Source organism: Bos javanicus, chromosome 9 (genome assembly GCF_032452875.1).
Source record: "Bos javanicus breed banteng chromosome 9, ARS-OSU_banteng_1.0, whole genome shotgun sequence".
Taxonomy (NCBI): Eukaryota; Metazoa; Chordata; class Mammalia; order Artiodactyla; family Bovidae; genus Bos; species Bos javanicus.
The window spans coordinates 59,545,908-59,559,523 of record NC_083876.1 but is presented as its reverse complement, the minus strand read 5'-3'; the positions used below and the strand labels follow the sequence as shown (position 1 = coordinate 59,559,523).

At 40.3% G+C, this 13,616-nt stretch overlaps 1 long non-coding RNA gene across 2 annotated transcripts in view; it reads left to right on the top strand.

Moving 5' to 3' along the window:
- LOC133253949 (uncharacterized) overlaps window positions 1–13,616 on the top strand; it is a 158,655-nt gene that overhangs the window by 81,587 nt on the left and 63,452 nt on the right. The window contains exon 4 of one of the 2 annotated variants that reach the window (XR_009738510.1): window positions 11,127–11,700. The exons of the other annotated variant lie outside the window; for it this stretch is intronic. This is a non-coding gene — a long non-coding RNA (uncharacterized LOC133253949). Of the gene's footprint in view, window positions 1–11,126; window positions 11,701–13,616 lie in introns of those variants that run through there. 2 annotated transcript variants of the gene reach the window in all.

Here is a 13,616-nt window from a genome sequence, read left to right as displayed (position 1 = left end):
GATGTTAGCACCTTGTATTAAAAATATTCTTGGTTAATGAGCTTTCTACCGTGGTCTCCTGAGATAAATGTGTCTGCAACTTATGTGCTTTCCTATGAGGGCTGTGTTTATGCCCTTTGTGTTCTGGAGGGAATTTTTGACTCATGATGGTTGACAAATGATGTGCCAATGATAGGCTAGACATGTGGCAAAGAGACAAAAGAAAGAATGTCATATTGGGTGTTATCATGCAAATGATAGTGGTAGTTCAGTCATCTTCAGGAGTTGATTCAAGAAAAAGAGACTATAACAGGATGACTGGACATTCTTTGAAATTTAAGCATCATAGTTTTCATTGCAAGCTTGGAGGACTAACCAATAATTGTTTGGTAGAGAGTAGAGAGAAACTATAGTTAGGATATAAAGATTTCAGATGATTTAATGAGAAAGGAAGTGCAATGATCCTTGGGTCACTGGGGAATTCTGGGACCTCCTCTCTCAGGAAAGGATATTTTAATGCACCCTAAGTGCTAATTGGAGAAGGCTATGGCACCCCACTCCAGTGCTCTTGCCTGGAAAATCCCATGGACGGAGGAGCCTGGTAGGCTGCAGTCCATGGGTCGCTAAGAGTCAGACACGACTGAGCGACTTGACTTTCACTTTTATGCATTGGAGAAGGAAATGGCAACCCACTCCAGTGTTCTTGCCTGGAGAATCCCAGGGACGGGGGAGCCTGGTGGGCTGCCGTCTCTGGGGTCACACAGAGTCGGACATGACTGAAACGACTTAGCAGCAGTAGCAGCAGCAGCAGCAGCAGCAAGTGCTAATTGAATTTTGGCCCAGTTTCCACCAGTGTATCCTTGTGCCTAAATGATTATTTTTTTTAAAAAGTGTGAGTGCATAATATTAGTGATCTCTGTCCCTTAGTTTTTGAAGAAGCTAAAATTTTATTTTTTTATAGTTATTTTACATAAATATCATTAAATGCATTGTATTCTTTTCTGCTTGTTTCTGTCAGTGCTGTTAAGCAGATTTAAAGTTTTTGTGATGATTTTTAAAGTGATCACTGTGAACATTAATTCATTCAGTTCAGTCGCTCAGTCCTGTACAACTCTTTGCAATCCCATGGACTGCAGCACGTCATGCTTCCCTGTCCATCACCAACTCCTGAAGCCTGCTCAAACTCATGTCCATCGAGGCATTATGCCATCCAACCATCTCATCCTCTGTTGTCCCCTTCTCCTCCCGCCTTTAATCTTTCCCAGCATCAGGGTCTTTTCCAGTGAGTCAGTTCTTCGCATCAGGTGGCCAAAGTATTGGAGTTTCAGGTTTAGCATCAGTCATTCCAATGAATATGCAGGACTGATTTCCTTTAGGATGGACTGTTTGGATCTCCTTGCAGTCCAAGGGACCCTGAAGAGTCTTCTCCAATACCACTACAGTTCAAAAGCATCAATTCCTTGGAGCTAAGCTTTCTTTATAGTCCCAACTCTCACACCCATACATGACTACTGGAAAAACCATAGCTTTGACTAGACAGACCTTTGTTGGCAAAGTAATGTGTCTGCTTTTTGATATGCTGCCTAGGTTGGTCATAGCTTTTCTTCCAAGGAGCAGGCATCTTTTAATTTCATAGCTGCAGTCATCATCTGCAGTGATTTTGGTGAACATTAATTATATTGCATTATTTTATAATGTGGCAATATCTTTGGGAGGCAATTAACTATGTGGAAATGTTTTACCTCTGGGGTCGCAAAGAGTCAAACACGACTGAGCAACTGAACTGAACTGAACTGAATATGTGAGAATAGCCTAGAGCACTTCAGATAAACAAGAGTGATGAAGGGATACTGGTCCTACCACATACTTTAATGCCTTATAAAGGTACTGTAATCAACACTGTGTTTGTGGTACAGAAACAGAATACATAGTCCAGAAATTTATTCATATATATGTATATATATATACACACACACACATACATATTTAGCATATGCTGAATATGGAATTTCAGACTACTTGAGAAAGACAGAGTATTAAAAACTGACAGTGGGACAATAGTTCAATTATTATGACTGAAGAATTAATGGTTAGTCTTTACTTCACATGATTAATCCCATTCCCTGCTGACTCAGTTGTAAAGACTCTGCTTGCCAATGCAAGAGACACAGTTTCTATCCCTGGGTAGGGAAGATCCCCTGGAAAACAAAATGGCAACCCACTCTAGCAATCTTGCCTGGGAAAGCCTATGGACAGAGGAGCCTGGGAGACTATAGCCCGTGGGGTTGCAAAAGACTCAGATACAGCCACTAAACAACAAGAAAATGTAATAGAAATGAATCTTTAATCTTGAATGAGGAAGAGTTTTTGAAATAATATATTAAAACCTTAAAGATATAAATTGCTAATTTATCTACATAAAAACTTTAAAATTTCCCAAATACGTAAATTAAGAGAAGAATGATGTCACATCCATTAAGATGGCTACCATTTTTTTTTTTAAAAGCAGTGTTGCTAAGGATGCAGAAAAACTGGAACTTTTGTACACTGTTGGTAACAAACGTAAAATAGTGTAGGCTGCTATGACAAGCAGTATAGCAGTTTTTTAAAAAATTAAAAATAAAACTCCCATAAGATTTAACAATCCCACTTCTGGTACATACTCAAAGAATTCAAAGCAAGAACATGTTGAAGAAGATTTTTGTACATCCAAGCTCATAGTAGCATTATTTGTAATAGCCAAGGGGTGGAAGCAATTCAAGTGTCCATAGATTGATGAATGGATAAACAAAATCTGGTATATCCATACAATGGAATATTACTCTTAAAAAGGAAGGAAATTCTTATACATGCTGCAATATAGATGAACATTGAAGGCATTATATCTGTTAAGTAAAATAAGCCAGTCACAAAAGTACAAATGCTGTATGATTTCACTCTATGAGATACCCAGAGTAGTCGAATTCCTAGAGACAGAATGTAGAATGGTGGTTACTAGAGGCGGGGTTGGCATGGGGAGAGATGGAATATTATTGTTTAAAGGGCACAGAGTTTCAGTTTTGAAAGATGAAGAGAATTCTGGGGATGACTGGTGATGACAGTTGGACATCAGTGTGAATGTATTTAACATCGCTGAACAGTACACTTAAAAATAGTTAAGATGGCAAATTTTATGTTATGTGTATTTTGTGTGCGTGTTCAGTCGCTTTCATCATGTCCAACTCTTTGCAACTCCATGGACTGTAGCCTACCAGGCGCCTCTGTCCATGGAATTCTCCAGGCAAGAATACTGAAGTGGATAGCCATTTCCTTCTCCAGGGGATCTTCTCGACCCAGGGATCAAACCCAGGTCCCCTGCATTGGGGGCAGATTCTTTACCATATGAGCCACCAGGGAAGCTTGATGCATATTTTAACACAATTTAAAAAGTAGCAATAAGAGAAATGGTGATGCTGAGTGGTTAAGAGCAGCTGCAGTGTCAGACACACAGGGTTTTCCCTGCCTTTCTTTCCTCTTATTATCTCTATGAATTTAGACAAATTTGTTAAACTCTTGGTGCCATACTTTTTTCATGGATGGTTGTTTTGAGGACTCAGTGAGATAATTCCTGTAAAGTGGTTTTTATAGTGCATGGAAGATAATAAATGCCGATAACTGCTGTCTACTATTATGTTAAAAGTCAAATTATGAACATATACTACAGATTTATAGACCTGATGAGCAAAGAACTCTAATAAACCAGTGAGAAAGTGATAAATCTTCAGTTTATAGACAAAAGACTTTAGGCATTTCTGATTTTAAGAAATGAAGATATTTCCAGGCTATTTTAAGTAATTATGGACTTTTAGAAAAATAAATAAAAGATATGGAGTCTCAGAAAAATCCAAGCACAGGAAATTAGCACATATTAGAAGTGAAAGGTGGTTCTAGGGATTTTGACAGTACAGCCTCCCTTTATCTCCTCTTTAATGTGTGTCTCATTCCTTCTCATCTAATAAATCACTGCCTCACTCTTTTATTTTATCAACATCACTGCTTACTTTTGGTTTGTGCTTCTTATGTCTTTGATTTCTTTATAACTTTGATTTGTTCTTGACCCCTCAGGGATCTTACGCACATCATCTTTTTAGCTTCAGTTCTCATTGCCAACAGCCTGGTTTTTCTCCATTAATCCAACTCCAAGTAGAACTGGAATCTGCTTGGAATCTTCCTTGCTTTTGTCAAGAATCTTACTGGATCTTTTTTCTTTCTAATGTCTTTTCATACTAGGTCATCCTGGAACTTACTGTTCAGCTGACTTTTGGCTGTATTTACATCACGTGACCAGCCCTAGTTCAATCAGCTGTGATCTGGGTGGCAGATTTCTGTGTGGAACCAAACAGGAGCATCCAGGGCCACCTGTGGAAGGGGCCATTCATATTTTCTAAATTTTACTAATCACTTTTGTAATGCCCAGATTGTGGTTTTATTCTAGCTGAAGATTGACGGACTCCTCCTTCAGTTCTTTAGGTCTGCTTTTAATAGTTTATCCCTGTTTCTATCACGTTGTTCACAAGCTGCTAAATGGTTATTCAGCCTTCCATCTACAAACCAGAATAAGACAGAGGTGCCGTGGGAACATAAGGTAACCAAGTTGGTAAACTTAATTTACAGTGACTTACAGAAGAGAATAAGTCAATGAACTCTGCTTTGAAAGCAATCTTTTTTTTTTTTTTTTAATAAGTCCATTATGTTGGTGCACAGGCTTTGTGGATTACTTCTGGTGTATGGGCAGCTTAGGTGGTTAAAGTCTATTAGACTCCATGTTTCTTGTACATTTGACCAGATGTGTCAGTTTTATTCACAGTATATCATAGTCCTTTGTGAACTTGTATACTTTTTACTCCTCAGTGTATTTGCTATGAAATGTTTCCTTTCCGATAAAAAAAAAAATATGGCACGTTTTCTTGTTATCTTTTGGTTAAGGGAGGTGGGAGTACTCCTTTCAAGGAAAACAATTAAAAGTAATATAAAACTACAGTGTCAAAGTATGATGATCTTTTTATGCAAATACTACCTTGCAGTTTTTAACCATCTGTTCTTAATTGCGCTTGCATGAGATTATCCTCATATTCTAAGAGATTGTACTGTGAATGCTTAGGTATGTGTCTAGAGATCCCAAGAAAGTAGGAATCAACATCATATATGTTAAAAGAAATTAGTCAAAGGAAAAATCTTACCTTTGTTTGTGCATGAACGATGGAACTACATTGAAAAGAAGGAGATAAATTTTCTATTTCTGTGGTGGAACGAGTCAAAGGTAAACCATGGTGATTCTGTTTAGGGATCCATATATATGCATATCATGTAGTAAGACACAATTGCTTCCATAGCAATAAGCTACTTTTATTTGTTCTTGTTTGTTATGAAGTAAGCTTTGTTGTTCTCCGGGGCCCCAAGAGATTTTAGAAGACGATAATATGAAGATGGATAAAGCATAGTCTGTATCACATCTGTACCGAGGGAAGTCAATATATTTTTAGTGTAAGAAAATTGGTTGTAACTTGTTGATAAAGACGAAACAGTTTGCAAAGAAAGACTGTTTGAAATCTCAGAGAATGAGTCTTGAACCTTGGAGAGCTGATATAGGATAGGTAAGACACGGGACAACAGTTAGTTGATAGCATTTCTGGAGCACACATCAAGTGCAGAGTACTGTAAAGGATGTAATGTTCGTTCCAATATTGTACCGTGTGACATGTATAGTTTGACAAATTTATAAATTGATAGAGAAATATCATTAGGGCCGCTGGTTTGACTGCAGAGAAGTAGCATAAATGATCCTCTGTCCAAGTGGAAATGTTTTCTGCTGCTTTTTCTTTCATTCCTACTTAGAAAAATCACATGAAAACTATAGAACTGGGGAGGACCTTGGATATCCAGTTTCTGCTTTTTAGAAATTAAGAAATGGGGAGGCTCAGAGAGGGTGTCTGAGTTGTGCTAGGTAACCCAGCTAGAGAGTGGTCTATTCAGGATGGGAAACCAGATCTGTGGTCCAATTGTCATTTAATATACTGCACAGAACAGGCACCCTGTGTTGCTTGCAAAAATAGCAGTTCAGTTCAGAATGCATTACTAAAATAATTCTTTCAACATTTACTGCTTACTGAGACTTAGAATGGTTGTTTTGTATCAAGCAGCCTTGATGTTTCGTCTCATACATAGAGAATTTATGACTGAGTCTTCTTCCTGTGTATTTTGTAAGGTGACGAGGGGTTATTAATGGACATATGGTGGGACCTGTAACTTGCTTTGTGTCAGAGTGGGAGGATGAAATGTGGTCGTGTAATTGCCGTATGTTGGTAATGTCTCCAGACAGCAAGCTAAAACATCTGGATTATGGTCCCACCTCTGCACTAATTAACTCTGTCTTCTGTCATCTGACCAGAGAAAGCTTCAGTTAAATAATCTCTAAGGTCCCCACAAGCTGAAATACAAGAATATTCTAGATCAGGAAAAATCTAGTGAAACTTCAGTCTATACTTATTATAAGGCGTTTATGGGCTAAAGATGTGCAAAAGTCTACATCTGCTTCACCACAATTCACTAAACAACTGCCCAACTTTTAATTTCATGCTGTCTTTTGGGTTTTCTTACAAAGTTGTCTAGCTTGAATGGTCAAGTGTATAAAGTGAGTACGTTTACACTAATACATGCATTACAACCGCAATGTACTCTCAAGTCCACTAATGAAGAGCTGAAACACCCATGCTTGTCTGACTTTCTTTGCATGTGTCATTTTCCCTGCCTACTATCTCTTTACTTCACCTTGGCCTCGGCCTACCGATTTCCTACTCACCTTCTAAAATCCATCTCAAATGTAATATCCTCAGGAAGCTTCCTATAACCATCCCAGGTGTCAGTCAAACCAATATTTATTGCTCACCTACACTCAGTTGGTAAAGAATCCACCTGCAATGTAGGAGACCCCAGTTTGATTCCTGGGTCAGGAAGATCCACTGGAGAAAGGATAGGCTACCACTCCAGTATTTGTGGGCTTCCCTAATGGCTCAGCTGGTAAAGAATCTGCCTGCAATGCGGGAGACCTGGGTTCGATCCCTGGGTTGGGAATATCCCCTGGAGAAGGGAAAGGCTACCCACTCCAGTATTCTGGCCTGGAGAATTGCATGGACTGTATAGTCCATGGGGTCGCAAAGAGCTGGACATGAGTGAGTGACTTTCATTTCACTTTCATTACTTGCAAAGCATTCTGCCAGTATGTCACGGTGGTCACAGTTCCAGTTCTCATAGCTTAGTAACAAAGACTGTTCTGTGCTGTGCTTAGTCACTCAGTCGTGTCCGATTCTTGTGACCCCATAGACTGTAGCCTGCCAGGCTCCTCTGTCCAAGGGATTCTCCAGGCAAGAATACTGGAGTGCATTGCCATTTCCTTCTCCAGTCAGTAGCAAAGACTAGAATCAAGTAAATGATTACAAATAAATAATAATTACAGGAATGCCAAATGATAAGAGGGAGAAGCACTGAGTGCTCCTGGGAAGTCTCTTGGAGGAAATTACACTCAGGCAGAATTAGTGGCCCTCTCCTCTGTGTTTCCACAGCACTTTATTGCCTGTGCACTGGTTATATTGCATTCTTACCAGTATTACAGGTTAATAGATCTACCTCCTGTTCTAAACCTGTGTTCTCCAGCATGGTAGCCACTAGCCACATGCAACCTTTATGTTTAAATTTAAGATTATTAAAATAAAATCTCAATTCCTCAGTCACACTAGCCACGTTTTAAGTGCTCAGTAGCCACTTGCTGCTACTGGCTACTGTACTGGACAGCACAGACAGAGTATTTCCATCACCATGGAAAGTTCTGTCAAACAGTGTCGCTCCAAATAATAAATTCCTCAGTGTCAAATATTGTATTCAATTCATCTCTGTATCCCCACCCTGAATAGGTATTTATGTAGCAGGAGCTCAATATTGATCGATTCACTCATTTACTTACTCAAAAAAATATTTGTATATATGCCTATTATGTGCCAGGTGCAATTCTTTCGTGGAACTGGCATTTTAGTATGGTTGAGGGGAATTGAAGAAACAACAAATCAACAAGTAAATATGTAATATAAGAGATGGCGATGTGGAGAAAAATAAAACAGGTTGTTATTCAGGAAGTAGCAGGAGAAGGGGTGCGGAGTGAGCGGCTTGCTTTTTTATATAAGGTGGGCAGGAACGACCTCCCTGAGGGGGTGAGCCCTGCAGAGGGAACAGCAAGCCCAGTGCCCCTGGAGCAGGTGTGTTTGTCTTGTTCCAGGAACAGCAAGAAGGCTGGTGTTCCTGGAGCTGAATGGGTGCTGCAGAGAGTCACAGAAATGAGGGCAGTGGACAGCAGAGGAGGGAGCAGGGCCTTTGGGTTTTACTCCCAGTGAGATGAGAAGAGATGGGAGTCATTGACAGGACAAGTGAAGGGGTTGGACTTAGGTTTCACATGTGGCCAGTCTGGTTGCTGCTTTGAGAACAGACTGAAGGGCACAAAGCTGGTGACCCATTAGAGGCTCTTGGGCAAGAGGAAACAGTGGCTTGATGGATGGACAACGAGGGCTGTAAGAAGTGTATATATTCTGAATGCGAAGCAGGCAGGATAGAGTGACAGATTACACAGGAAATGTGGGGGAAAGAGGGGAGGAAGGGAGCCTCCAGGTATTCTGGCCTAAACAAGTAGAAGAATGGAATTTGGATCCACTGAAGTGAAGATGCCTCTGAAAGTTCTGAATTGGGTAGGAACATCAGGAATTTGGTTTTGGACATAAGTTGAAACATTGTTTGGGCATGAGTTAGATTTTTGTATCTTAGGTCCAGGGCAGAGGTCTGACTAGCGGTCTACATGCTTGTTGACTCACCGACTAATTGAGTGAGTGAATGAGACATTACCTTAAAACAGTAGTTCTGAATGTGAAGCTGTAGGACTTAGGGAATAATTTGCCTATGGACAAGAGAAAAATCAAAAGGGAGGCCTTAGCACCTGAGCAGGCAAGGAAGGAATGTTCAGTGCCACCGGTAAGATTTATTCATTCATCCTTAGGATTATGATTTGAACAGGGACTTTAAGGCTTTAAATCCAAAATTTTCTCCTGTTCAGATGTTGGGGCAGGATGTGTTAGTTTCCCATGGCTGCTATAAAAATTACTACAAAGTTAGTGGCTTACAACAACATGAATTTATTATCTTCCAGTTCTGGAGGTCAGAAGTCTGAAATGAGTCTCAGGTGTAGGCAGGGCTGTGCTCCTTCAGAGAGGCTCCCGGGAAGAATTTGTCTTTCTCGTTGTCACTCTGACTCTGATTCTCCTACCTCCCTCTCTCACTTATAATAACCCTTGTAATTACATTGGATAATCCAGGCTCACCTCTCCATCTCGGGGTAACTGGTTGAAGCACCCTTAATTCCATCTGGAACCTTAATTCCCCCCTGCCATGTGCTAGAACATATTCACAAATTCTGGGACTTAGGAGGTGGATACACTGGAGGAGGTGATGTCTTGAGTTTGTCCATTCCTTTAGTGCTGAAAGGTCAATATACAGCAATAAAAATGATTGAGAGGATGTCTAGAGTATAAGCAAAGCCTAATTAGACGTCCTCTCTATCGTTTTATTATTGTATATTGATCTTTTGACACTGAAAGTAAAAAAAAGGCTAAGAAAAGCTAAGCAAAAGAGGAACTTGAACAGGAGTCAACATTTACACCAAGTCATGCACATGTTCTGCTTTCAATTAACCTTAAGAATATTTATGGTATATGTAAAAACAAACTCAGCCCTAAGAATATTGTGCCGGAGGGCTTATGTGTGTGAGTGTGTGTGTCTGTGTGTTTGTGTAATTATTCCATATAAACATTTTTATTGGTTATAAATCTTATACGAAATCATATAAAATGAATGCCGGAGTTTGTTCTATGCTGCTCCCAGGGTTTATTTTTTGACTTTTACATATAAATTAGATTTATGAGGACCATATTTTCTGAACCCAGAGTTTGTAAAATGCAAATATCCATATGGGTCATGGGATAAAACATATGAAGTTGAGATTATCCTGGGGTTACTATTTTATATAATTGGTCCAAAACCCATCAGATCTTATTCTGAAATGTCTCCCCCAGCTATTTTCACCAGTGTTGTCATGACTGCCTTTTCAGGCCAGGCCAGGACCACCATGCATGTGCGCTAAGTTGCTTCAGTCATGTCCGACTCTTTGTGTTGCTATGGACTGTAGCCTGCCAGGCTCCTCTGTCCATGGGATTCTCCAGGCAAGAATACTGGAGTGGGTTGCCATGTCCTCCTCCAGGGGATCTTCCCAACCCAGGGGTTGAACCTGCATCTCTTATGTCTCCTGCATTGGCAGGCAGGTTCTTAACCACTAGTGCCACCTGGAAAGTCCAAGACCACCATACCAGCTCTCTAATTTGCCTTACTCAGGTGAATCTGGATGCAGAGAGTGCAGTGTTTAAGAAAGAAGGTTCTGGAATCAAATAATCTGAGTCCAGCCTTCTGACTATTTACTAGGTGGATGCTGCTGAGTCACTTCAGTTGTGTCCGACTCTGTGCGACCCCATAGACGGCAGCCCACCAGGCTCCCCCGTCCCTGGGATTCTCCAGACAAGAACACTGGAGTGGGTTGCCATTTCCTTCTCCAATGCATGAAAGTGAAAAGTGAAAGTGAAGTTGCTCAGTTGTGTCGACCCTCAGTGACCCCATGGACTGCAGCCTACCAGGCTCCTCCATCCATGGGATTTTCCAGGCAAGAGTACTGGAGTGGGGTGCCATTGACTAGGTGGATGGCTGTAGACAATTACCTCACCTCTGTAAACCTATTTCTTTCCTGTACAATGGGGATGGTACTGATCTCACAGAGCTGTCATGAGGTTTATACTAAATTAAGGAGTACACAGACTTGTCTAAGACAGCTAGTCATCAAATTATTGATTATCAGATCCAAATCTACCTCTGTTGCCTTGATTTTTGGTAATGGAGCTGGACCTTTTGCTAGCTGGGGCAATATTAGGCTTTGTCAAGAGATGGCTCTGGAGGGAACCTGCAAGGCAAACAGATAATAGGACTTTTCTTACCAATTCTTGTGTCTTTTTTTTTTTTTTTCTCCTAAGGCTCGGCTATCAGTGGTAGCGGGGAGACCCAGTGGAGTTCACCCTCCAGTGAGTTTCTTTGGCACTCCAATGGGCAGTTTTCTACATGCCACTCTGAGTTGCCCATACCCCAGTAAGCAACTTCCAGAAGACTATCCCTGACCTACAGTACCCAAGCAAATGTTGCTGGCACGTCACTGGACAGCTTCCTGTGAAATAGCTCTGGCCTACAACATCCCAGAAACCTTGCCACCCAGTAAGCTCTAATCATACCCTCTCTAGGACTGAGGTCTGAATCTCAGCCTTAAGGGGAGCTGGGGTGGTGGAGGTCCTTTTCCAAATTTGTTTCTTTTTTAGTTATCCTCAACTTAGAAGTATTAGTTGTTCTCTATATTCACTATTATTGTGTTCTTTGGTCTTCTTTTTTTCTCATTTCATTATTAACCACCTTAATTAATAATTGTTTATATTAAATTGTCCTTATTCAAAATACTGATATGGTTTTGTCTTCTGAGTGAACCCTGACTGAGATATTAGCAAAAACAGTAAGCAGAAAAATAAACTTTTGAGATACATGAGACACATAAATAATCTGAAAGTGATTACAAAATAATTATATGTGAAATGAATGAAGTACTAAAAGAAGTAATATAAGCCATAAATATTAGGGCCCTATGAAAAAAGAATATAATATACAGATTGAAAAGAGGGCTTCCCTGGTAACTCAGCTGGTAAAGAATCCACCTGCGATGTAGGAGACCCCAGTTCGATCCCTGGGTCAGGAAGATCTCCTGGAGAAGGGATAGGCTACCCTCTCCAATTTCTTGGGCTTTGCTGATGGCTCAGATGGTAAAGAATCTGCCTGCAACTTGGGAGACCTGGGTTAAACCCCTGGGTTGGGAAGATCCCCTGGAGAAGGGAACAGTTACCCACTATAGTGTTCTTGGCTGGAGAATCCCATGGACAGAGGAGACTAGCAGGTTGCAGTCCATGGGGTTGCAAAGAGTTGGACAAGACTGATCAACAAGAGTTGGACAAGATTTCACTTTCACTTGAAAAAGAACTAAATAAAATGTTTACAAATTACAAAAAAGTAGTCATTAATTAAGATTTAAGTGGGAGAACTAATATTTGGTTAGATTCTGAATAACAAAGAATTGATGACTTTAGGATAGACTTGAGGAAATTGTCCAGGATGTAGCAAAGAAATTAGAAATAAAATATTAAGAAGAAAAGAAGTACAATAAAATAAAATAAAATAAATAAAGTACAATAAAATAAAATACAATAGAATAAAATCAAATGGGTACAACTGAATAAGATGATCCAACATGTATCTAATAGGAATCTTCTTTTTTCCTCTCTCTGTATCAGCTATATCTACACCTGCTGTTGCTGCTAAGTCGCTTCAGTCGTGTCTGACTCTGTGCAACCCCATAGACGGCAGCCCACCAGGCTCCCCCGTCCCTGGGATTCTCCAGGCAAGAACACTGGAGTGGGTTGCCATTTCCTTCTCTAATGCATGAAGGTGAAAAGTGAAATTGAAGTCGCTCAGTCATGTCTGACTCTTAGCGACCCCATGGACTGCGGCCCACCAGGGTCCTCCATCCATGGGATTTTCCAGGCAAGAGTATTGGAGTAGGGTGCCATTGCCTTCTCCGTATCTACACCTATATATCTATAGATATATAAATTTTATATCTTTTCAGAAAGATAAAATAGAATGAGGAAAGAGACAATATTTTGATAGAGATTAAGAACTTTTCAGAACTGAATAAATACAGTTGGGTTTATTCTAGGATTGTGTATGTGTGTGTGCATGTGTGTGTGTGTGCGTGCACGCTCAGTTGTATCCAGCTCTTTGTGATGCTATGGATGGTAACCCACTATATTCCTCTGTCCATGGAATTTTCCAGGCATGAATACTGGAATGGGTTGCCATTTCCTTCTCCAGGGGACTTTCCTGACCCGGGGATTGAACCCTTGTCTTACGCACCACCTGCACTGGCAGGTGGATTCTTTACCCGTGTGCCACCTGGGAAGCCCATATTCGAGGATTACAGAGATAATTTAACTTTATAAAGTCTAGTGGAATTTACCATGTTAACGTATCAACAGAGAAAAATTTTGCTCATCTCAGGTTAACAAATCTTCGAAAACCATGAGTAAAAGGAAAGTTTACTTAAAGAAAAGATTTCTACCTAAAACAATGTGAATCTCACATTTAATGATGAAACATGAAACATTCTTTTAAAGTCAGGAATAATTTAGGATGCCTGCAATCACCACTTCTATTTAGCATTGTACTAGATGCTGTAGCCAGTTCAACATGGCATAGGGAATGGAAAAATAAGAAACCACTGTCACAGGGATCCCTGGTGGTCCAATATTTAGGACTCTGTGCTTTTGCTGCTGAGGGTTTGGGTTCAAGCCCTGGTTGGATAACTAAGATCCCACAAGTTGGGTGAAGCAGTCAAAAAAAAAAAAAATGAAGAGGAAGAAAGAAACCAC